We start from the raw sequence: 26610 nt of genomic DNA, 5'->3' as shown, positions 1-26610 counted from the left end.
GAAAAGGGAACCCTCCCACACCACTGGTGGGAATGTAAGTTGATGCAGCCACTATGGAGAACAATATGGAGGTTCCTTAAAAAAACTAAAAATAGAGCTACCATATGATCCAGCAAACCCACTCCGGGGCAGATATCCAGAGAAAACCATAATTCAAAAAGATACATGTACCCCAGTGTTCACAGCAGCACTGTTTATAATAGCCAAGAAATGGAAGCAACCTAAGTGTCCCTCGACGGAGGAATGGATAAAGAAAATGTGATACATATATACAATGGAATACTACTCAGCCATTAAAAAAAGAATGATGGACCTAGAGTTTATCATACTAAGTGAAGTAAGTCAGATAGAGAAAGACAAATATCTTATAATATCACTTATATATGGAGTCTAAAAAAATGATGCAAATGAACTTATTTACAAAACAGACACAGACAGTTCAGATAATATACATATTACTATATATTAAATAAATAAAGAAGTAATACCAATGCACTTACAAAACAGACTCAGACAGTTCAGATATACACACTACTATATGTAAAATAAACAACAAACTGTACAGTATAGGGAAACATACCCAATATTTTGCAATAACCTATATGGGAAAAGAATCTGAAAAAGTATACATATATATCTGAATCACTTGGATGTACATCTGAAACTAACAACATTGTAAATCAACCATACTTCAATTAAAAAAAAAACCCCTCAGTCATGTTAGGAACGTACAGCCTAAACATTACCTTACACTTCTCCTACTATGAGCTGAAGTAAAAGGGCCAATGACCCTAGTACAATGCAGTCATAATACACTTACTGATAGGCTTCTACAGTTACTAACTTTGCACTAAATTATTCCTGACATGCCATATTCAGGGTCCAAGGGTAGATCCCCCTAGTAGATATTCATCATACAAAACCGAAATAATCCAAGCAATGACTCTAAGGGGCGCCCTGCAGAACCAAAGAACAACCCAGGCGAGGTGTGAAGACAGCATCGCTGGAGTGTGCGTGGGACGGGAGGAGGCTGTGAGGCAGCCTGCATGGACAGAGGCCTCTGCGGGGCATCTGCAGAATCTCAGATGGTGGTGACACTGGACCGAACCCCAAATGAACCCAGAGTAGCTCCCCATCAAGGCTGGTCAACAGGGCAGAAGGTAAAAAAAGTCAAGTTGTCGACTTCCCTGCCAAGTTTTGCAGAGGAGTGAGTCCTCAGGCTCCCTCCCTGGGTGAAAGAGATGCAAAAAGGCCCTGGAAGGCAGAGAGAGTTCCAGTTCTTTTGGAGACAGAGTTTAACCCTGGCCTTTCTATCATGCTCATTAACCACCAGAAGCTCATAATCTTAAGTTACAGAGACCTGGACAAAACTCAAACAAACCTAAGGGAAACTGACATTCGAATACACAGGTAAAACACATTTTTATAGCTCTTACTACCGGAGGTTGTTTGATGCACCCAGAACAGACGAGAAGAGAATTAGAGATGCTTAAGAAGAAGGTATAAAGCAAGAAGCTTTAAGAAGACGAGAGCACCGTAATACTAAAAATATAATGCCCTAAATATTCTAATTTTGCTTAAGCACTTAGCATGTACACAAGAAAACGGCAGCTGTTTCTAGTAAATCATCTTCACTCTGATGAACCTAGGACACAGCAGAATTTACAATGAGCTGCATAATCAAAATCACCCCCGTATTAGGTGATTATTAATGCAGTGTAAGACACTGACAACATTAGACCATATGGATAAACTTTATTTTCATTTCCAAATGCCACATAATCCAAATGCTTTCTTGCCCGTAGTTATAATAATCTTTTGATTTCATACTTGGAAGGCAGAAGCGTTTCATTAATAAGTTGCCCCTTTTGTTTTTTTTTTTACATGTCGGGGGTAGGAGTTTATTAATTTATTTATTTTTGCTGTGTTGGGTCTGAGTTTCTGTGCGAGGGCTTTCTCTAGTTGTGGCAAGCAGGGGGCCACTCTTCATCGCGGTGCGCGGGTCTCTCACTATCGCGGCCTCTCTTGTTGCGGAGCACGGGCTCCAGACGCGCAGGCTCAGTAGTTGTGGCTCACGGGCCTAGTTGCTCAGCGGCATGTGGGATCCTCCCAGACCAGGGCTCGAACCCGTGTCCCCTGCATTAGCAGGCAGATTCTCAACCACTGCGCCACCAGGGAAGCCCCAGTTGCCCCTTTTTTATTGCCAAAAGTTGTTGGGAAAAAAAGATACATTTTTAAACAGAAAAATGAAAATGATCTATAACTTCTGTGACAGTGTTGAAGTTGTAAAGACGGGAATGTATAATAAAACTCGAGCAGCCACTGTGGAGAACAGTATGGAGGCTCCTTAAAGAACTAAAAACAGAGCTACCATGTGACCCAGTGATCCCACTCCTGGGCGTACATCTGGAGAAAACTCTAATTCAAAAGGATAACATGCACCCCAATGTTCATAGCAGCACTATTCACAATAGCCAAGACATGGAAGCAACCTAAGTGTCCACTGACAGATGAATGGATAAAGATGTCGTACATATATACAATGGAATATTACTCAGCCATAAAAAAGAATGAAATAATGTCATTTGCAGCAACATGGATGGACCTCAAGATTGTAACACTAAGTGAAGTAAGCCAGACAGAGAAAGACAAATAAAATATGATATCACTTATATGCGGGATCTAAAAAAATGATACAAATGAACTCATTTACAAAACAGAAATAGACCCACATACATAGAAAACAAACTTATGGTTACCAAAGGGGAAGAGAGGGAGGGATAAATTAGGAGTTTGGGATTAACAGATACACACTACTATATATAAAATAGATAACCAACAAGGACCTACTGTACAGCACAGGGAACAATACTCAATATCTTGTAATAACCTATAAGGGAAAAGAATCTGAAAAAGAATATATATTCTTATATATATTCATATATATATAATACATATATATAAAAAACTGAATTGCTTTGTTGTACACCTGAAACTAACAAAGCATTGTAAGTCAACTATATTTCAATAAAAATTTAAAAAATACGCATTTACAAAAAAAGTTGTAAAGGTTTTGAAAAGGAAGCTGGCATGGCTCCTCTGGGTGCCAGTGTGCAGATGCTGGTCATCTTCTCCAGAGCCCCCTTTTCTCCAGCCAATCACGCTAGTCTAAGGGGCAGAATCTAGGCCTGGATGTTCTCCACAGGTGTTCTGGATAGAGGTAGCACTGGCTCCAGACCCACAGCTGCAGTTACAACAGTACATTTGCTCTCCACTTCTGTGTCTGCCAGCTCACTGGAAAAGCATTCTTAAGCCAGGTCTCCCCAGGAGCACTAAAGTGGAGGACCGAGATAATTAGCACCATCATTCAGGCAAAACGTCCCCCCTTTGCCGGAATTTCTTTAATTTGCTTTGGACTGAGTTATGCAGATAATTGCCCCAGTATTTTCTTTTGTTTTGCCTATGAAGAGAGACGTAGTCAAGTTCGCCAGACTTCCCTCTTCGTCTTCTCTTGCTTGTGTTTCTCTAATCCTTACAGGTTAGGAAATGACAGTGAAAGTGCTTCTCACTGCTGGTGGGAGGTGGTGGTGGAGGGCGGATGTGTGCTCCAACAAAAGCCAAGCTTGTACTGGAAAGATCTTTCTCCTCTCTAATCCTCCGTGTATGAACTAATTTCAGTGATGTCAGGCTACACACTCCACTGCTGATCTTCCTTAAGCACAAAAGAAGCCCATTAAGGACTCATGAGAACCTGCTCAAATCCAGCAGAGGTCCAGCTGGAGACCCACAGCTTTAGGCTCATGTCCGTTAAGCACATACTCTGTGTCCGTGAACCTTCAAAACATGGCTCCCACGTCCTCAGCAAGCCTTCCTGCATTAACCTCACCCTTTGACCACAGACACAAATGTCTCACTGGGGGCCAGCCAGGCAGGTACTGCAAGGGAGTGAAGCAGGTCTAAGGCAATAAGGAGTGGTGGGCACTGGAGAAATGGAAGGGGAGACAGCCTCTCAGCTCCAGAGGGTGGATGCCCCATAAGGGTCCCAGACATTGTAAATTGCAGGAGAAACCAGAAATCCAGATTTTATAGGAACTCTGAATTCTAAGTATTGTCAAATAATTCAAATTAAAAATTTAAAAGACTATGTAGCCCAAACAAAGCATGTTTGTGGACACTTCTGCTCTCCACTAATACAGCACTTAGAAACTTAATTGTGTTGGAAGGGAGGGGAGTGAAAACTGACATATAATACATAACCACTGTATGGCAGTGCTCTGCAAGTGTTCTCTCATTTAATCCTAGTAACCTGGTAAGAGCTATTTTTACTTCCTGTTTTATAGATGGAGGAACTGAGTCTCAAGGACTTAAGTAAGTTGTCCAAATGGTGGAGCTGGAATTGCACCCCAGATCTCTCTTGACCCCAAAGGTACCCATTCTAGAACAATGTGCTGTATCTAGTAAACTATTTCATTAATTTACATTTCCTTACAAGTTTACATTATAATTATCACCAAGTTGCTTTCAAACGTGAATACTCTATCACCTCATAACTAAATATTATGAATTGAAAAAGTAGGATTAATTTACTAGCACCTAGCCAACGCTTTACACAAAGCAGGTGGTATTCAATATGCTTGTTAATTGAATTAACAATTGTCACACCAAAGCATTAGAAAAGACAGTTTTTCTGCAACCTCCTAATCAAAAGTAGCTTGCTTGGTCACGGAGGTTTTGAGTCATTGCTTGGGATTTTTGATTTGTCCTCATGCACAGCTAAATGCTATAGTCCATAATTACAGATGGTTGAGGAAGGTTAGATTTAGAATTGAGAGTTGGAAATAAGTGTGGATAAATTGAAATTTATTCTCTCTCTTTTTCTCCTATCTATTTCTCTTTTGGACTTTGTGTTTCAGATCTATATTTTATATTTTAAAGAAAACTTTAAAAACTGTCAGAAAAACATTGTGAACTTAATGAAATAGTGCTTTGTGCAGGAAAACTGAAGTGGAGGCAATTTTCTTTGCAATCTTATCTAAAGACACAAGTAAATTTATTTTCCATTTTGATTTTTAAACAAATGGTTTGCTTGAGATATTTCAATCTCAAATCTCTAAATTTGGATTGAATGAATCTCAAAGACCCTTAGTAACAACAACAACTAAAAATGTTCCTACCAACACCTAAAAATAGAGCATAAAAAATTAGAGAGAGGACTTTCGGTTTATGGTCAGGCATGTAAGGAGCTTGGAGGTCATCATTCTGTCCTAACAACAAGTAAAAGGCTAAAGAGACGGAAAATCAACAACTCCTTCTAACTTGTCAGAGGTCACAGGGCCAACCAGTGCCCCCCAAATTACAGAGACAAACAGGCAGATACAGAGAATCACAACTCACCAGAGCAGAAACCCATGAGCAGAAATCTGTGTGAGAATCATCACTGGGGTAGATAAACCTAAACTAGAATTGAATTATTGGAGGGTCAGTGTGGACAAGTCTGAGACTTAAAAACTCCAAGGACGTCCAGACTTAGGGGTACCCTACACCTTTCTGAATTTTATCTCCAGGAACCCTACCTCATTCTCAAAGTAAAGACTGGAGGAAAAAATTGGGCTTCCAGCAGGAGGAGGGGGGAAAGTAGACATTTTGAAATACACCCAGAGCATTCTGTGCTTTTTAAAAGGGCTTGCCCTCAAGAATACTATTTTACTAGATGGTTGAGGAAGGCAGAGCCTGTTGGGGCAAGGAAAATATCCAAATCCAGCTGTCTCCAGCCATCCTGTCCACCCAAGGTGGGGGCACTGAAGCACCTGTGCAGGTCACAGCTCAGGGACACAAGTTCACTAACAGGTTGAGACCCAATCATAGGTCACCTCCTCTCCCCCAACACCTTACTATCACGTTACTAAAGACCTATTTGCAGAAGTCTTTTTCCCCTGGTACATCAAGTCTGGACATCAGTAAAAATTACAATGCATACTAAAAGGCAAAAAACACAGTTTAGAGACAGGGGAAGCATTGGAATAAGGCTCATATGGGAGGGATGTTGGCATTATCAGACTGGGAATTTAAAATAACTATATGAGTCATAGGCGAAAGGTTCTAATAGAAAAAGTAGACAACATGCAAGAACAGATGGAAGACAAAAGCAGAGAAATGAAAAATTCTAAGAATCAGAAAGAAATGCTAGAGATTAAAAAAAAAAACCTGCAACAAAAACAAAGGATGCCTTTCATGGGCTCATTAGGAGAATGGACACAGCTGAGGAATGTTTCTCTGAGCCAGAGGATATGACAATAGAAACTTCCAAAACAAAAAAGCAAAGGGAAAAAAAGGCTGTAAAACAAGATAACAGTATATCCTGAAACTTTGGGACAACTAAAACAGATGTAACATGTGTATAGTGAGAAACCAGAAGGAGAAAGAAAGAAAGAGAAGTCACTATTTCTATTATCCAAAGAAACAGTGACTGAGAATTTCCCCCAGTTAATGTCAGACATCAAAACAAAGACCTGAGAAGCTTAAATAACCCCAAGAAGGATAAATACCAGCAATTCTACACCTAGCGTATTCAAACTTCAGAAAGCCAAAGACAAAGAAAAAATGTTGAAACAAGCCCAAGGGGAAAAATAAACCCTACTTATAGAGTAGCAAAGATAAGAATTATACCTGACTTCTTCTCAGAAACAATGCAAGCAAAAAGAGAGTGGAGTGAAATATTTAAACTGTTGAGAGAAAAATACCACCAACTTAGAATTCTGTACCCTGTGAAATTAGCCTTCAAAACTGAAGGAAAAATAAACTTTCTCAGACAAAAATTGAGGATATCCTGTGATAAACCATAATGGAAAAGAATATATAAAGAAATGTATATATATGTATAACTGAATCAGTTTACTGTACAGCAGAAATTAATGCAATACTGTAAATCAACTATACTTCAATAAAAAATAAATAAAAAAAGAAATAGAGGGAATTTGTGGCCAGTAGACCTGCCTTGCAAGAAATCTTAAAAGAAGTTCCTCAGCAAGAAGGAAAATGACATAGGTCAGAAGGGGATCTACATTAAGAAGAGGATTAGAGAAGGAACAAATGAAAGTGAAATAAAAACTTTTACTTTGCTTATTCTTAATTGATCTAACAAATAACAGTTTGTTCAAAATAATAACAGCGACAATATTGTTGATGGTTATAGTTTATGTATGAGTGAAGTGAATGATAGAATGAATCAAAGGACATGGCGGAGGAATTAGGCATATTTCATTATTCTAAAGTACTTACACTAACTGCGATGCACTATAGTGTTATTTGCAAGTGGACTTGATTTGGTTGTAAATGTTTATTGCTAACTTTAGGCAAGACCTGACTAATATGTTGTTAGAAGAAAACCACTTTAAAAATAGAGATACGTGTAGATTAAAAGTAAAGGGATGCAGGGACCTCCCTGGTGGTGCAGTGGTTAAGGCTCCAAGCTCCCAATGCAGGGGGCCCAGCTTCGATCCCCGGTCAGGGAACTAGAGCCCACATGCATGCCACAACTAAGAGTTCACATGCCACAACTAAGGAGCACACATGCTGCAACTAAGACCCGGTGCAACCAAATAAATAAATAAATATTAAAAGAAAGAAAACAGTGTTTGCTTTAAAAAAAAAAGTAAAGGGATGGAGAAAGTTATAACCAGCTAAGAGTAATCAAAAGAAAGCAGGAGTAGCTTTTTAAATTTCAGACAAAGCAAATGTTAAAGCAAGGAAAGTTATCTGGGGTAAGAAGGGCATTAGGTAACGATAAAGGGGTCAATTCTCAAGAAGACATAACAATCCTTAATGTGTATGTGCCCCAAAACAGAGCATCAAACTATGTGAAAAAGAAAAACTGGATAGAACTGCAAGAAGAACTAGATGATTCCACTACTATCATTGGAGACTTCAACACCTCTCGACCAGAAATGGACAGACTCATAAGGCAGATAATGAGTAAGGACATAGCTGAACTCAAAAGCATCATCAATCAACCTGATATATCAATAACTGACATCTATAGAATACGTCATCTGACAATACTGGAGCACATATTCAAGTTTACAGAGAATATTCACAAAGATAGAGCTCATTCTGGGCTATAAAACACACCTTGATAAGTTCAAAAGAATAGAAACCATGTGATCCAGCAATCATGCTCCTTGGTATTTACCCAAAGGAGCTGAAAACTTTTGTCCACATAAAAATGGCACACTGATGTTTATAAAGCTATATTCATAATTGCCAAAACTTGGAAGTGACCAAGATGTCCTTCAATAGATGAATGGATAAATGAACTGTGGTCCATTCAGACAATGAAATATTATCCAGCACTGAAAAGAAATGAGCAATCGAGCTGTAAAAGACATGGGGGAAACATAAATGCATATCACCAAGTGAAGAAGCCAATCTGCAAAGGCTTCCTGCTGTATGATCCCAACTGCATGACATTCTGGAAAAGACAAAACTATGGAGACAACAAAAAGATCAGTGTTTGCCTGGGATAAACCATAATGGAAAGAATATAAAAAAATGAATGTATGTATGTGCAAAACTGAGCCACTCTGCTGTACAGCAGAAATTAGCACAACACTGTAAATCAACTATATTTCAATTAAAAACAAAAGATCAGGGTTTTCCAGGCAGGGAAGGAGGAATGACCAAGCAGAGCACAGAGGATTTTCAGGGCAGTATGATATTATAATGGTGGGTATGTGTCATTATTCAGCTGTTAAAAACTATGGTACATATGACACCGAGTGGACCTTAATGTAAACTATGTACTTCAGGTGACAATGACGTGTCATCAGTTGTAACAAATGTACAATTCTGGTCCAGTATGTTGACAGAGGGGGAAGCTGTGTGTGTGGGGCAGAGTGTATACGGGAACTCTCTGTTCTCTTGCTGTACTTCTTGCTTGATTTTGCTGTAAACCTAAAACTGCTCTAAAAAATAAAGTCTATTAAAAAAACACTGCAATACTGCCTGGAAAAAAAATTAAGAGGGAGAAAAAAGATAGTTAGAGCCCTAAATTTCCCAACTAGAACAAAAGAGGAGAAGGATAGAAATGTGGGATGAATTCAAATTAAAAGGATGGCCCTTCATGCTTATTCTATTCCAACATTTCTTTTGTATTTCTTTCCTGGCGTAAAAATAAAAAACAAGGAACAAGGGCAAGGGAATTGGAAGAAAACTCCTTGGCAAGTTATTAACTATGTGACAGGCATGACTTAGAGCCAGTAAAGAAAACATGGTGAAGAATGACGTCTTCAGCATCGTGTCCTATGGGAGGAAGAGCCGCAGGACAATGGCCACCAGTTAGGAGACCCAAGGGCAGCATGGTTGGGAGGAAAGCAGAAATAACTCCTCCTCTTCTTTTCCTCCCTGAATCTGAACTGACTGGCAGTTGTCAGAAGATCAGGGTGGAAGGGCATGTTTGCCATGTGCACCAAGCAGATTCAAGGGGAAGGAATCCAAAGGTCAACCTCAGTTTGGACCCTAGTCAAGCTCCTGGTTTACTGCAACTCAGGGTTATAGGACACAGTTCCCCAACGAGCCCGACTGGCCCCGCTCCCAACCCTAATAGAGACCCTGCCATGGCGGGTTACGCCAACAAAGATCATGACCAACAAAGGACTTGGTAACACTGACCTGAAGATCAGTGGTTGGCTATAAAAAAGGTATCTTCATTCTTAAATGATCTGTCGTTTAAAATTCTACAGGGAAGGCAAAACTCGAGGATTTGCAAATTGCATATAGACATAAGAAGGAAAAGGCAAATGGTTTTCTGGTCCTGGCTTCTACAATTAAAGTGTGTGCTTCGACTTAGTTAAGGACTGGTGCAGAAGCTGGAACGGAGAAGAAGTATTTAATTTTTTCTCACAGTAGGGATGAAGTAGATATTGGTTGAGTCAAAGAATGCATACATTATACCGAATTGCCAAGATACAGCTGAATAAACCTCAGTGAACAGGGGGCTGTCTCCGTAAAGATGGATCTGTGAGAACTACCAGATGATGTTGTTTTTAAAGGCAAAATTTTAAGGAAAAGGAAAAGAAGATGATCTGACATTTTAAATACTTTCAACGCAGAAGAAGTGGCACTATAACAGTTAATAGAAAAACCAAGAGGATAATAATTACAAAAACTTATGTAGGACTTGAGATAAACCGGGCACATTACATTCATTAACTCTTAATTCTCACAACAGCCCAGTGAGGAGATTACTGTTGTTATCCCTATCTTAGAGAGAGGGAAACTGAGGCACAGTGTTGTTAAGTTTCCCAAGACCATATGGCCAGACAACTCTAGACCTCTGGCATCGTTTCCTGTGTTGAGATAAAACCATCTGCATGAGACTGTTATTGGCCTCATTAAGCAAACTTTATTCGTTGCTTAAATCTGGACACAGAAAATAAAGACTAGTTTTCTTTACCAGCTGGGACTTTGTGGCCGACGACCAACGTAAGAGTGTTCTTCTAACTTCGCTGCTCACTGTATCATCACCTAAGAAACCACTGCGTCCATGTCTTGCAGACACAGCGCTATGGACACACTCACTCCCCACCCAGCTGCCTTCTGGTTCTCACTGACTAGTGAACATGGCGTGTGTTCATCACAAAGAATAGAGTTTCACGTTGAGACAAGTCAGGGTTTTGATCTTGGTTGGGTCTCGTTTTCAGAGTTTACCTCTTGACCCTGTGATGAGATAAATTTATAGGCTGGAGTTGCCTCAGGCAGACTGAGAGGGGGCCTTCGACACTGGCCTTCCTCCCCTGCAACTGAGAAGTGGGGGCCGATTTTATTAACATATTACTTAAGGCCACAGCTTTAGGTTGGGTTACCTAGAGGCAAAGATGCCCTAGAATGCGCCACTGACCAGTCAGGGTGTCTGCAAGGAACACACACCAGCCAAGAGAAGTGAACCCTGCGGACCTCTTAGGCTAGCAGCTGTCAGGATCTCTCTTTGTACCCCTGTACACATCCCCATAACCATGAGTATTTCATGTTGAAGAGGCTCAAATAACAGAGTCATATTATACAAATTTAATGAAAACTTAGTCTTTCTCAAACTTAGAAGCTGTAAAGGAAATATCTGGAAAAGGTTGACTTTCTTTGAAAACAAGTTGAAATTACATGTATTACAATCCAGGGTCACTTCAAAATCATGATGTGTATATCTTTTGTATGACTCTGATGATGACAGTTATTATCACAAATTACAATAAATAAAGGGATTGGGAACGTGTTATTTATTGCAAGAAAATTCATGGACTCATGTGGGAACAACATAATTCCAATATCCTATGTTTTATTTTCGGAATTAACAGAATTAAGAATAGAATCTGTTATTTTCTGGAGGGAGTCCAAGTACCTAAAGCTTTTTAACCGTAGAGTGTTCGACTGATAAAACTTTTCCTCACCCTTGAGTTTCAAAGGAACCTCTGATTGGAAAACATTGTCTGGATATGGTTGGGGAACATTGTTTTTATTCTCAGCCCACAGGTATTTCACTATGTTTCTTGGCAAATGTTAGCATCAGCTGCATGAGGACAAGGCTTTTGCCTCTTTTGTTTGCTGTATATGCCCTGTCCTAGAACTGTACTGGCCTGTGGTAGGCATTCAACAAATATTTCTATTTGTTCTTATTTTGATTATCTGATTAATCATAATATTATTTCCTAATTATAAAAATATGGGATGAACATACTTGTGTGTGAGAGGGAGAGACAGTGACTCTGATGCACAGCTGATGAAGCTAAAGGTCTCTGGGTCAGTACTTGGAATTGACATGCACTTCTCAGGGCTCAATCCTATAGCTTTTCAGTTTGTGGAAAGAATGAAAAGGACCCTGCCAGTTTGAAAACACAAAACATGGATGTAGATGTATTTTTCTAAGTGATAAAAGAGGAATTGAAAGAAAAACCCACAACTCTTTATTTGGGTAACTTGAACTTAACATTATCCCTATAACAGCCTTGGAGGAAAAGCTGCTGGGTCAATCCTGAAATGCACTTAATTATCACTCTCCCCCATTTTTTCTATCTGCTTGGGCATCTTCCCCACCTCCCTGGTTACCTTTTCTACCAAAGAGAAATTCCTTGAGAGCTCAACTTTCCCCCATACCCTCCCCCATTTTCTATCTGGCCCGGAGGGTGAGAGCGCCTGTTTTATAACTGTCTGGTGATGTTTTTAAGCTGGCCTCATCCAAAAACAGGCTGCAGCAAGGACCAATGAGCACACACACATCTTCCACTCGGGAGTAACTCACAGCTCATACGAGCGCCTACTGTAATTTCCCAGATCAGCCTAAGATTTTGAAACATTAAAAAAAGCCAGTAGTAAAAATAATAGATGCAGTATCTGTCAGTCTTAGTAATATTTTGTTTAGTCTTATTTCTCGCATCAGGGCAATATGAATCCACAGGGACTAGAACCAGCGATAGCACAGAAAATAGGAAATGGGTAAAATCCACAACAGAGCAAAATAGGGATAAAGTGACATTAGTGCTAGCGGGTCCCCACTCACAGTCAGCTTATGTGGCTGAATTCTGTGTGTGCACATTATCTTGAGATTTAATGGTTTCAAAAATGTCCCTCTGCTGCAAGACTAAATTGGTACACTGTTGATCCTCCATCAGACTATAAATGCGAGTGGGAAAGAGAGGAATTTTTAATGCGTGTCATATCGGAATAGTACCTCCAGTTTCCTCTTGACGAAGTTTGTTAAGCTCACTAAAAAACTGGAATGCCTGTCTATGAAAAACAGAGCAAGCCATTGGTGTCAACACGCAGGGAAATCAGAGTCCAATAAACAAGAAAAGTGTGTGTTCTGTTTCCGAATTAACCAGGGACATTATCATAAAATCCAGGTGACCCCTTGGATATGCAGAACTAAGTACCCAAGAAGCTCATAAACATATAGAATGAAAAATTTTCACAAAATCGTTCTATTCCAAGTGTAAAATACAGCTGCTGGTTAATTTATTCAGGGGCAAATACAGCCCATTTCTTTTGGGGCTCTAGCAACCTGTGTGGAACACAGCAACTGAGAGAGATTGCTGCAGAAGCACCAGCTTTAATATTTCATTACTTACAGGCATCCCTACGGCCATCTGACTAGCCATTGGGCCTTTCTAAAAATCCATTTATCTACCAACCACTCTTCCCAATCCAGGCCTATGTTTTCTTAACTTATTCTAAACTGTGGTCACTTTATTGACAAAAATATTCTTTTCCCCATGGAAAGATACAAAAATCACACCTAAAACTTTTTACCTCTGATTCTGAATTTGTAAGTTTCTCTTTTTTACAGATAAAGGCAAAGCAAACTACATTTACTTTAGTACTTTGGTACACTGGTAGCAAAAGGTTCTTACTTGTTATTAGAAATGTGAAAAGCAAATAATCTCGCCTTTATATGCTATTTATTTATTATGTATGTGTGTATGAGGCAGCGGGGGTTGATGGGAGACAGGAATTTTTTTTCAAAATTAAAATGAAATCTCAAAAGTAACACCAAAGTTGTACTAAATTATCATATGTAGCAAGTTGTGTTTTCCCACATACTCACCAACACTTGATATCAGTTAAAAATGTTTGCCAATCTGATGGGTAAAACAATGGCATGTCATATTGTGTAGATTTGCACATAACTGATTATGTGTGAGGTTGAATATATTTTCAAATGTCACTTAGCCATACATTGGTATTCTGTAAGTTGCCTGTGTATGTTTTATATCCATTTGTACATTTGGGTTTGTCTTTTCTTATTGATGTCTAGATACTTTTTTTACAGTTAGGCCACTAGTGCTTCAACATACAAATATTAAGAATATTTTCTTCTATAGCTTGTTTTAGAATTTTGTTTCTGGTGTCCTTTGGTATACAAGTGTGTATGATTATGTCCATGATGGTTTTAGGGCATCCCCTGCCCTGAGGTTACAAAGATATTCTCCTATACTTTATTATACCTGGTGCTCTCTCTCTTCCTAGTGACAAAGGGGATGAATTAGATGCTGGCTTCTCAGGTACGGCAAAAAGATAAGCAGACAAGAGGGTTTAAGATGGTGGTGAAAGTAGCTGACGTAGGTCTAGAAGCAACCAGGTTCAATGAGCACCTCTGAAGCCAGAATGTATTCTCTAAGTGCCACTGCCTACGAAAACCCCCAAGATTTCTTGCAGAAATGGCTGATTCCAGTCATGGGGCAGACAATGAATAAGATTAGCTGAGACCATCCTGTTGGACCAGAAAGCAAGGAAGCTCCAAAGGTTTCTGGAGTCATGTTGAAAGAACACAAGAGACAACCTGAAGGGGCTCCTCCTGGCCAAAGAGGAGATGCTCTCAACATGCAAACACTAGTTATTGTAAAGCGTTCAAACATATTAAATAGGTAAAAATCCCTGAGTCCATAATGGTACTACTGGTTACTGTATAAAGTTGTTATGACACCAATTCATTCTGAAGCTAGAAAATAAAGGGAATGAATTAAACGTTTATCTCGAGTTTCCTACAGGAACTGTATTTCAGGATAACCAAATATTTGAGCCGAGATGACACTTAATAAATACGGATGGAGTGATGGAATTAGGATGTCACCATTTTGAAACCCCTAACAAAATAACAGATCTAGGCAATCATCATCAGTAGCTTAAAAAGCCATTAAGTGAAAGGCTGAAGTGGAACTTTGTAATGGATGGATCAGGCTGGTGAAACCGCCACCCGCCAAACAATCTGAGCATTACGTGCTTCCCGATGCAGCGTGATGGGAAGTAAAAGCACGACCACAAGCAGTTCCTACCAAAACAAGAAGCCTGAATCTGATTCAGCCTCCCTCTCTCACCCAGATCACAGTAAGCACAGATGGTGAAAGGCACCTTGGATAACACACCAAGAACAGGTCAGCAAAGCTCAGAATGCAGGAGATTCCACAGGATGAATGGCTTATTCAACAAGTGAGGGCGGGTGGAACACGTGAACCCATGTTATGAATGAAGACGCACCTACGAAAGGCTAGGCGACCAGCACAACAGCCAGGTCTCCAACCCTTTAATTCATTTTTCCCAATACATTCTGACCAAGACCTCTAGCTTGACAAGCTCAGAGTCAGAACTTTCATAGCGATAACTGGGGTTTTCCATGTTTCAATGGAAATTCACAGAAAAGCGAACTGAGATGCACTTGCCATACGAACCCACTGAAGTGATTGTTCCAAATGCAGAGCTCAAAAGTAACAATGAAGCTGATTTCTACAAATAGAAAAATAGCCTTCCTTTTAATTGAGCACCTCATCCTGAAAAGGGGGTTCTCCTTTTCCTCATTAATGGTCTTTCCTCTTTTCTTGTGATTGAAGAGTCACATGATTTAAATAAAAAGTGAGAAACTGAGCCAACTCAGGTGACGGCTGCGTGATTCGTAGGAGCAAATAACACAGACATGAAAGACATTTCCTGCAAAGTATGACAGACTTTCAAATTATCCTTCTCTAGCTAATTAGCATTTTAGAAAAATCGGGTTTAATCATTAGAGAACCCCTCTGCTTATCTGGGAGCTGTCTTGTGAACAGTGCCGGCAACTTTCAGGGGAGATGTATCCAGCAGGTACTGCATTTTCTTTCGATTTCTGAAGCAAAGAGAAATACTGCCACCCCCCTCCCCACTCCCAACTAATTCAAACATAATGACCTGTCTGTGTCGTGCTATGGCGTTTCTTCACGCACATCAAAGAGTTAAGGGGGAAGGGACGTGGGTAGGAGGTATTTGAAAGCTTCCCTTGCATAGGCTATATACACAGAAGAGATTCATGGCTTTGCTTAATTTATAAAACACCTACCTCCCCATTAAATGGCATGAGAGCAAACTTATATGGCAGCTGACATAAATCACAATTCGTATTGTGTGGGGTACTGGCTTGAGCAGTGTGAACAGTTAAGACTCCTGGGGGTGAGGGGAACAGCAAAAACAGCCCAAATCATCCTCAGTCACATGCACATTTCTTTTTCAAACTTGTGACTTTGGGCTGCTTTGGTGGCTGCGCAAAGGAATGTTCTGCTCCCTGAGTCACAGAGAGAATGCTCAGCGTTTCATTCTTTTAACTACAACAAAAGTCTCTGTAATATTTGAGACTTATATTAAGATGGACAGAGTTGAAAACTATTTGCTAAAATGTATACTGGAAAGATGGGTTGAATTTCTATTCAGCAACTCTAGGCCACTGATTTGAAGCTCCCTTAACATTTCATTCCAACAAAATACAATCATTAATTCTTACAATTACTATCATATGGCTGTGCATCTTGGAGTTTGTAATAAGTCAACCAACTTTCAGCAAAACACATAGGGTTTGAGCTGCCTACATACAGTGAAGGCCAGGAGTTATTCCGTGGAAGGCTTTGGAGGTAAAGTTGAGAAGGTGGGTGGTAATACTTAGACAAAAAAAGCTACACTGAGCAGGAAATAATATCATAGGAATTAGATTTTAGGAAAAAGAATTTTCCATTTTCTCTCATCTCTTCATACCTCCAAGATCCCCCCTCTCCTGTCAGGTGAATACCTCTTATTTCACTGAGTAGATAGCGGCAACCAGAGGAGACACCCCCCTCCCCCCGACACACATTTTGCCAGTTCTGGTTTTCTGTATGAAAGACACAGACACTTTCTTAAGCCTGGGTTTCCCCATATGGGGAGAGTGTATCACATATGTTGTAGGATGATTATGAGGGTTAAGTGAGAATACAGGTGAAGTACACTTCCTGACACTTGGTAAGGACTCAGTAGTTAGAAGGGAAAATAAGACAACCCTTCTCTAACAGCTGACTGCTGTTTCAAATAATGCTGCTGTTCCTGTGTATTTGAGAATCCACGAGAGATGTCTCTCACTCTTTTTTCTAGTATTTGTTCATTCAGCAGTTCATAAGCACTGCGAGCCCAGCAATGTGCTAGCAGCTGGGAATATGGGTGAAGACATCAGCTCTCCTGATTGAGAAGCTTAAAGCTGCCAGGATAGATGGGCACGAAAAACCACCACAGAGGCAATGAGAGCCTCAGTAAAGTGTGTTTGATACAGACTCTACATGGTACCAGGGTACACAGGCAAATGAGAGAATAGACTCTGGACTATCATTTGGATGATGCTCTCCCTACTCTTCTATAACGAATGCCTCTAACTGTTGCTTGCAAAATAAACACCCTCTTAAATCAGCAGTACCTTTGGGTGTGGGGAGCACAGAAGAAAGAGAGTTCAAGTTCAGGTTAAGCAAAATGTCTCTATTTTTCAAGGGCAATCACTTGAGTATTATTCCACCTGATTGCTGTAACTTTGGTAATTGGGATCTTAGCTCCTGAGGGTTTCGCAGTATTTGATAAGTAAACTGCCCTTGCTCTGATGGTTCTCATTAACGGTTATAAAGGAGATGCAGCATCCGTCAGCACATAAATGCTTACATATGATCCAAAGTAAAATTAGGTATTTAAAAACATCAATGATCTTTAGATAGGTAATTCAAGGGATGATAGAGAAAACACTCTTTTTATAAAGTAAAGCAGCAATTATAGTCACAGGGATCAAAACTGATACCCAAGAGCTAGAGAAAGTCTTGGCTCTTCCTCAAAGGAGGCTTTTTCAGGAGAGACTATAGCTTTTCTAACTCAAAATAATAATATGGATTTAGGGAACCCAACCACTGCGTGTTGTGCTTTTTCCCAATTCTCTCATGCCAATTGCTCCCAATGGGACATTTCCACATGGAGGATGCCCCAGCCTGGCCAGGGGGAGCATGGAGTCTAAACTGCTTAGCTTTTTCAAATTAGCATACGAAAAATGAAATCCCTTTATGTATATGTTTGTGTGCATGTGTGTGTAAAGAAAAGCAGCAGTATTTTACGGCAATCTGTGCTGTACGCAAGGATTCTGATAAATGGCTCGTGTTACGTAATGTCTGCGTGCCCCCCAAAAGGAAGTTGATATGCAGACTTGAAGAAAGTAAGTTCAGAACCAGCAGAAATACTTTAAAGTTCCTGAAATCATCACTCACAGTTTCCACATTTTCTTGGTCTTGTTTTTCCCTCCCTCTCCCGTCTCTGATCTCCTTCTTCCCCTTTAAGTCACACTGTTTCTTTAACAATTTCGTATCAAAATGTGCAGCTCTTCTCAAGAGTAATATAATCATCATACCATGTAATGCTTCCTCAATGCAGCACAAGATGAGATATAAAATAGATAACCAACAAGGACTCACTGTAGAGAACAGGGAACTCTACTCAATATTCTGTAATAATCTATAAGGGAAAAGAATCTGAAAAAGAATGTATATATGTATGTATAACTGAATCACTGTGCTGTACACCTGAAACTAACATGAGATTGTAAATCAACTATTCTTCAATCAAACAACAACAGCAAAACACCGAGCTGAGGAATGACACCTTCACTGGAAGCAAGGCAGGCTTCACGCACCCTGTGAGGCTGCGCACGGCTGACCATCAGGTGAGGATTCCCTGCTCAGCACCCCTTCCACACCCTCAGCTGCAAAGAAACCCTGGCTTTGATCATTGATGGAGACTCTTCCTCTTCCTGAATCCTAAGAACTCAGAGTCAGAGCTCTTTTCCCCAGGATAGGCTCCCAGCGACCTGGACCCTGCTTACTCTTTGGAGAGGCTTACGTCAGGGTTCCAGGTAAGATGGACCAAGAGAAACACAAGGGCGGGGCCGCTGCTCAAGGCGTATCCTCTAAACCCGCAGAAAACTCTGACAAAATGATGAAAGTGGAAGACAGAGAAAAATGAGAGCCCGAAAATTTCCTTCCCATTGAGCATCTCACGGCCCCTGTGCCCTGGCTCCCCGAGTCCCCCCAAAGTGCATCGGTTAATCGGCTGTTTATTTGAAACCGTCCACAGAAGTTAATAGACAGTTATCAGTTAATTGAGTGCAGGGTCTCCTCATTCATCTTGCCGATTCAATCTAACCCCCTTCATCTTCCTCTAAACAGTCGCTGCTGCAAGCAAGGCCTGAGAACAACGGGAAGCTAATAGTTTAACTGTTCCTCTAAATTTGTTTGACAAAACTGACATTTAGTGTGTTCTGCCGCTTGTGGGTAATCTGCAATTTACCCCTGGGCGCATGGTGGATGCCCGTTTTATTTACCTCTCACAGTTAAAAGCCTAATTAATATTCCGCCCTGTAACAAAGATTAGAGATTTGACAAACATTGTAATTTAAATTCTCCATTATAGCAAACATTAAAATCAAACATCTTCCACACAGCCCATTGCATAAAGGACACGTGTAGCTGTAATTTAACTTTTTAGTTTTTAATACCAGAAACTAATTTCTGCTGTCAGTTTAATGAGCTGGAAAACACAAATCTTGCTGCTCTCCGTGTGGGCACAGACTATGAGAGATGAACCGAGGGGAGGGAGCACAGTGATGTCTTTCAAAACATATTTCTAAATGCGCCAAGCAAATGGTAGGCATGTAATCTCATCAATTCAATGGGATGCTGTGGGTTCCTGAAACCATTTTGAAGCTTAAAAAATAGCTGCAAAAATAAAACATTTCAAGAGAGAAATAAAGAAATTACTCTGGTATTTTCTAAAGTAAAGGTGTGTCTGCTGAAGGGATATAGGAGAATATATGCAGATACTGACCACAAGCAAAACAAAACAACAAGTGAAGCCACCCGCAGTCCTGCAAACTGAGACTCTAAGGGACAAGGTGGTCATTCTGACGTCTATCACTGATGCAGAGTACTTTCCAGAATACTAACGGTGGAACAAGGTAGCCAACGGCTTGAGGAGTCCTCAAAGAAACTGTTCTAATTCCTGCTAATTTTCACTGGACACTCAGCTTCATAAATTTTATGTGACTGATTAAAATTATTGCATGTAGAATACCTTCAGGCAGCTGAAATGGCTCATTAAACAAGGAAGCTAGCTGGAAATTATCAGTAACATAACAACTTTGTATACTGTGAATCTGATGTCTTTAGAAAGAACAGAGGAGGACTGTTTAAGTCCCGCGCCCACTTTGGAGCTGGGCTCAAGGGGGAAGGGAAGAAACGCCTTGATCTTAAAGAGGCTCTGGCTACTCTGGCTCTTCCTACCTGATACTCAGAAACCCACTGACTTGCCGACCTGTGCAGAGACGTCATTAGTCACTGCCAGCTTCAATCTGCTTCAGTTATTTTACATTCTGATCCCAGGAGGAAACGTACTCTCTGCTGCAATTTCAGGCTAAACCAAAGATAAACAGATTCACTTTAGAAATCGACAAGCCAGCATGTCCCAGTTTATACTAACATCTCGCAACACAGAGAAAAGTATGTGTAAATATTATTAACCTTGCCACAGTCTTAAATGAAAGAGGTAGATATTGGCAAGGCAGAAGGTTTCCAAGTGGCCTGAGAGTCAAACATTCTCCGCAAAGCTGTGTCCATCAGCAACATGGTTGGTTCCAGAGGGCAACACGACCTGTTCTTTCCACAACAGATATACACCAGCCCTCCTAATCCATTTTCCAGAGAGAAGTCGGCTATTCCCCCGAGCATCCCATGTCAGCTGCTGTGGAGGAGTTCCTTGATAACTCTTGATGGACATCAACATTATATTGGTTTATAATATTTGAAATAAAAATCTTTGCCAGCTCTTTGCAAAAAAAGAGCAACCACTCCTACAAAATGCCTGTAATTGCCCTGAAAATACTTAGGCATGCTCTTGGAAACAATATGTTACCATATGACTCAGAGACTGTTTATAAACCGGTTGGGCAAAAAATTAAATCAAAACATACCTGGTATTTAAAAAAAAACATTTTGGGAAAGAGTAACCAAATGAGAGATTTGGCCTTTCAGAAAACAAAACAGAACAAAACAAACAATCCCCCTGAAAACCCATAAAAGTGCAAACACGCTAAGACAAGTATATTATCAACATGATTACACTGAATCAGAGGAAAAGTCTCAGAAAGAAATAAATCAGCAGAATATGTTTTCTTTACCTTATAGGATATTCTGAGAGTATTAATAATAGTTTTTACATATCTGAACTATTATTGTTCTGTGTAGATATGACTGTCTATGGTTCTAGAAATAATGTGTTATTTATTTTTTGAGATTTAATTAATCTCAACAGGGTGCCATGATCTCTTTTCAACCACAAATTCTCTCTATGCAAAACTGTAGTGCACATAAATTTATATCTTCAAAAATCTGACATCATTGGGGGAATTTCAGATACAGAGTATATGAATGGCCAGACAATTCTATTGGGAATCAGTAAAAAGAGATCTTTTCAGAAAGAGAAAACCAAGGTAAAGTTAAAGATGGAACAGAAATAGGGGTTTTTGCAATAAAACCCGTCAACATGAAGGAAAATGAGGAAGAAAGCAGGGCCACAGAAAGGCACGCTCCTGTGAGGAGGAACCCTTGGCATGTGCTTCAACTGAGGCCAACCACAGTTCCTGGGAGAAGGGAGAGGTTCCGTGAAATATGCCCTGGAGGTTACAGAAAGGTCACTCCAAGTTTTTCTCACTCAAAGCAGGCAAGTTACTCTGCATCCAGGAAACCAAATAAGAAGCACAAGGTAGGACTTGAGAAAAGAATCAAAATAAGGAGAGAATAATTGAGCCTTAAAATCAGAAAGGCTTTGAACAATTGTCTATACAGCCAGACACATGAGACAATGCCTCTTAAAGTGCGTATTTCCTGAAATAATGGAAAATGCTTCTATAAGTATCTTCCCCAAATTTTGAGAATGGCAGATCTTGAAAAGTTTCTACCAAGCAAGAGATGGTAAATGACAATTATTGCATAATATTGGTTATTACTATTTTAAAATATGATTATGCAGTTGATGGCCCATTTATGTGGCGCTTCATCATTATTGTATCATAGACTGGAAACAGAACTCTTTTAGGGATGTCATAAGTCACCTCTTTCCACTGCTTCCCATCTTGCTCCTCAGCCATGAGTTTTCCTAATACACGGTTTTTCAGAAACCCAGTTCTGGAGGTATACTTTTAGAGTATAACTTTCCAATTTCATCCTATTCATTGGCGTTGAGGAGGAGGTCAAAATGGTGCTAGTCACAGAAAATCAAGCTTGGTCCTATGGAAAAATGTATTTAATTCATTAACATGGGTGTTCTGAATTTCATATGAAAAATACCAACTAATTATTGAAAACTTTTCAAAGTCTGGATTTAAAAGTTCAAGAGACAGAGTTACTGTGGGTAAGAAGAAAATTCGTCAGTTGATAAAGAAAACAGAATGCTAAGAAATACAAAATTATCACTTAATGCAATCTGCATTTTCTTTGCCATCAGGGATAATCAAATCTCTTAACAAGAATTTAATAATGAAACTGGAAACGACCATTGCTCATGCTTTCAGAGCTGTGGTTCAGAAACTGCTATCTAATGTTATTGTTGACCAATATTGTCCCTGGGTCACGACAAAGGCACCACCTAACAGAAGCAGACCCTTTATAAGACCCTTTCTTATAGGGGCCCAGGGGCCGTAATTTCATCCAGTGACCATAGTGACACCTACTTTGTGTATTACTAAGAACTTCTGCATGCCTTTCATGAAAGGCTGAACTCATAGGATCCGGGCTCCTGGTGACCAACTGCCACCATCCCCAAGCTCTATGTGTGCGGGAGGGGCCTGGAATTTCAAATGTGGGAGAATCCCAGTGGCTCTGGGAATTCCTTCAGTCTCCACCATTTTCTGGGCCTGAATTTACAGTGTGATATGACTAATCCCCATTTCAAAGTGTAACCCAGTCCAAAGTAGCATAAACTGGGGTGACATACACCTGAATCCCAGGACTCTTTTGTTGATGACCACTGTCATTTGTGAAGAAGCAAAAGAACACTGACAAGGAGTCTGTCTTACGAAATTTCCTGTCAGGGGCCTGCCATAGGACGCGTGCTTAATGAACGCTCCGTGAACGTGGATCTGACCGTCCTGTTTCATGTTGGACACAGCCTCATGTGTATTAAGGCTTGCTGGAGGCCAAGAGTAATCATCAACCATTCTCCGTCCTATTACCCCGTTTCAATTTTCTGCATAGCACACACTACTCTCTTATATTTCTTTTATACCCTCGTTTCTTTTAAGTTGCCGGCCAGCACTAGAATGCGTGTTCATCTGTCTTGCTCATCCTGGAGTCCTGGGCCCTACAACAGGGTAGGCACTCAGTAATCATTGGTGGGATGAAGGACGGAAGGAGACAGGTGCCACTCTGACAACCCTCTCCCTCTGTGTGTTCACAATCCACTCATCTACGGCTTAACACTGTCTCATCGATGGGTTCCTTGAAACACCTGCTGTAAACATGCCAATGGAGCTGCCCCCACCCACAAGTTATGCTTCTGCCCCAGGGAGGTGTGTTCAGTCTCCCTTTGCAATGAACCTTCTCTGGCCCATAGGGTTTTTGTAAGTGGGATTTTTTTAGGTTTGTAATTAATCAGGAGCCGTGCTGACTGGTACAGCGCCCTGCACCGTCTTGGGTGTGAGCTTTCACAACTCTGTCATCAGCGGGCTGCAGGTACAGGAGTACGTGCTCATGTTACCATGACACCCTGAAGCCTGTTGAGTTTCACTATGCTGAGCCTTACCATAGTAAGCATTTAAGAAAACATTTACGTGCAAGGACTGTCCTCACAGAATATACTTAGCATAAGGGAGCTCTGTTGTCTTTGTGATTCAATAGTTCAGAACAAAAACTTCAAAACCCCATGGAAACGTTCAGGATTCACGACCAATAGGTTAGGGCGCCAAGCCCTGTTAAGCTCCGTCATATTGTTCTTAATATCGGCGTGTGTTATCTGCTGGGGACCCACACGAAACACTAGAGCTTTGGGTCTTGCATTTTCAAGTTGGCCTTCTGGAGTGCTGGCAGATGGAGTAGCATGAAGGCCAGAAGGGGAGGGATTATCCTGGAAATGGCTGGGAAGGATGCTCAGGAGGTCAGGAAAGGAGGCTGGGGTGAAGGTGGTGGTAGGTGGGCAGAGGGGGAAAGACAAACGATGTATTTCTGTTCTGTATTTATGAGACGCTCATGTTAGTTAAAAATCTTATATATATAGAATTTACACAGTTTTTGTATGCAAATTACATATAACAAGTTATAAATACACACAAATACATACATGTACTGGGGAGGATGAAGAAGCATTAAATTTGTAATTAAGAAATACAGTAGGTGCTGTCACAATCCTAGATAGTGAAGACTCTAGTTTCCAGGTCTATTAATCAGTGCATTGCCTGCCAACCACACATCCCTTGTCATCCCTGGGGGTCCCGTTTGCACTGATGTTCTCTCCGCGCACCTGCCCATCTGTTCATTCCCATTCATTCTTGATGACTTCCTCTCTAAAGTGGTTCCTGGTGCTCCGGCCCTGGCACAGGTGACCCTCCTCCTCCGGAAACGTCCCCACTGCCTCTTCCGTGGTCCCCTTTTGTAGACCTGATCCCTTGGTTTTTATGACACTTTTCTTTACGAGACTGCCTTGTTTGCGATGACAGTTTCTTCTTTTCTTAAATCTTTGCCTATTTATTCAGCAAGCTTTTTATATCTTCTCGTGTCCTCACTTCTCTTCTGACCCAGGTCACGTCCCTTGGGAGTCATGACAGTGACCTCAGCACCTCATCTCCCTGGTTCTCCCAGCACAGCAACGACACTCCAGTCTGTCTCTGTCTTCACGTGGCATCTTCCAGAGTCTCTTCAGGCTGTCTGCATCCGAATTTCCGCTTTTATAAGGACACCAGTCACATTGGATTAGGGCCCACCCTAATGACTGCATTTTAATCTGATTACCTATACAAAGATCCTATTTCTAAATAAGGTCACATTCTGTGGTCTGGGGAATAATAAAATACTTAGAAATAAACCTAACCAAGAAGGTGAAAAACTTGTATGCAGAAAACTAGAAAACACCCAGGAAAGAAATTAAAGCAGATATGCATAACTTGAAAGACATCCCATGTTCATGGACGGGAAGAACTAATATTGTTCAATGACCACACTATCATGGTCTGGTTTTAGCACAGTGGCCACGTTCAGTCTTTTAAAAGCAACTGAAGAGAAGTATAGAAAACGCTTCTGTTCTAAAACAGAAATCTGATTACCACTCTGTTTGCAAGACTAGCCTCTTCCAACTTCCCTCCCTCCCCTCCACTCCCTGGCTACCTCCCAGTTTTATTTTCCTCCGTTTTACAGATAAGTTACTTATTTCCTTTGCGGTCTGTCTCTTCCCTTCAGAAGGCAAGCTCCACAAGAGAAGAAATTTTGTTGATTCCTTTCTGCAGAACTTAGAACGCTGCTCACAGCTGCTCATTTGGCATCTGCTACATGAATGAAGAGGCCCATATTCAGTGTCTACATAAGTACTAGTCAATGTGAGTGTGTTTACTGGAGGACTGAAATAACTCACTTGCACTGTAAACGGGCTGTACACTGAAGCAGGTGGCTGCACACGTGGCCATACGCGAGTCTAGACCAGCAGGAGTGTGAATGGACCTTGTCCTGTGATTGTGCTGTTGACAGGGCCTCTCACTATGGTACTAACTCTACCCGTTTCATGTGAACTTGGGCCTTCATATTTTTCCTCTCAGACGTAACACTTAAGGGTTTTAGACATAATATCTAAATTCTGAGTATCTGTTGATCAAGTACCCAAGTGTTTCTCTCAAATTGCCAAATACTTTTTAAAAGTGATAGTCTTTACTATGAATTTTAGTATTTGTTGTGAAATCTGGAAGACCAAATAATGGTACAAATACTAGAATTAATTCTATTGTGCTCTTCATGATCAATTTATTATTTATACACGTTTTCTAGAGCAGAAATTGTGTTTCATCCTAAGGTTTTCACTATCCTTTAGTTTTTACCTATTTGAACTTTTAAAATTGTGTTTAATTTGGCAACATGCATAGTAATCATTAATTAGGGTATTTTTTACTCCTTTATAACAAACATTTAGGTACTTTTCAAGCAAATGGTAGAATTTCAACTAAAAGAGCCCCTACAGAGATGTTCACTCATCTGTCATCTAGAATTTTGCTGATATTCGACCGTGACTATTTAGAAGAAACCAATGTCTCTGAAATATAGGCCAGAATCACTTCACTGGTCACTGGTGTTGTCACACTCCTGAGATGTGACCATGCCAGGCTGACATACTGGCAGGTCAGGCCGAAAATGACCCTGAAAAGGACACTTAGTTCTTAAGACTTACCAAGTCATTTGAACGTATTTTGTGTGTAAACTCACGACAAGAAGCTTCTTAGAATAATTCCCACCTTTACTACACAAGATGGGTGCCATTATAGCTCTTCCTATTCTCTGTTATGTTTTATTTATTTTAAACGGTGCCGGTTCTTATTAATCTTGTACATCAGTTCCCACCCTATTCTGACTCTCACTAATGTTTTTGGCCCGGGTGTGTAACCCCGCTCTGCTTAGGTCCTCTGTAGCCCCTAGACTGTGGACGATACCCTAACTTTCCTCAGCAGAGTCTCCACTAAAACATTTTTCTCAGCCTTACAATATACTAGTGCACACACACACCAACACACACACAGACACACACACTTTT

General features: G+C 40.5%; 1 protein-coding gene across 8 annotated transcripts in view; it reads right to left on the bottom strand.

The window, feature by feature from the left end:
* PTPRM (protein tyrosine phosphatase receptor type M) overlaps nucleotides 1–26610 on the bottom strand; it is a 798567-nt gene that overhangs the window by 154347 nt on the left and 617610 nt on the right. The gene's annotated exons all lie outside the window — the stretch shown is intronic.

Source organism: Stenella coeruleoalba (genome assembly GCF_951394435.1).
Source record: "Stenella coeruleoalba genome assembly, chromosome: 14".
Lineage (NCBI taxonomy): Eukaryota > Metazoa > Chordata > Mammalia > Artiodactyla > Delphinidae > Stenella > Stenella coeruleoalba.
Note: the sequence above shows the minus strand (reverse complement) of the source record. Positions and strands in the feature narration are given on the sequence as shown.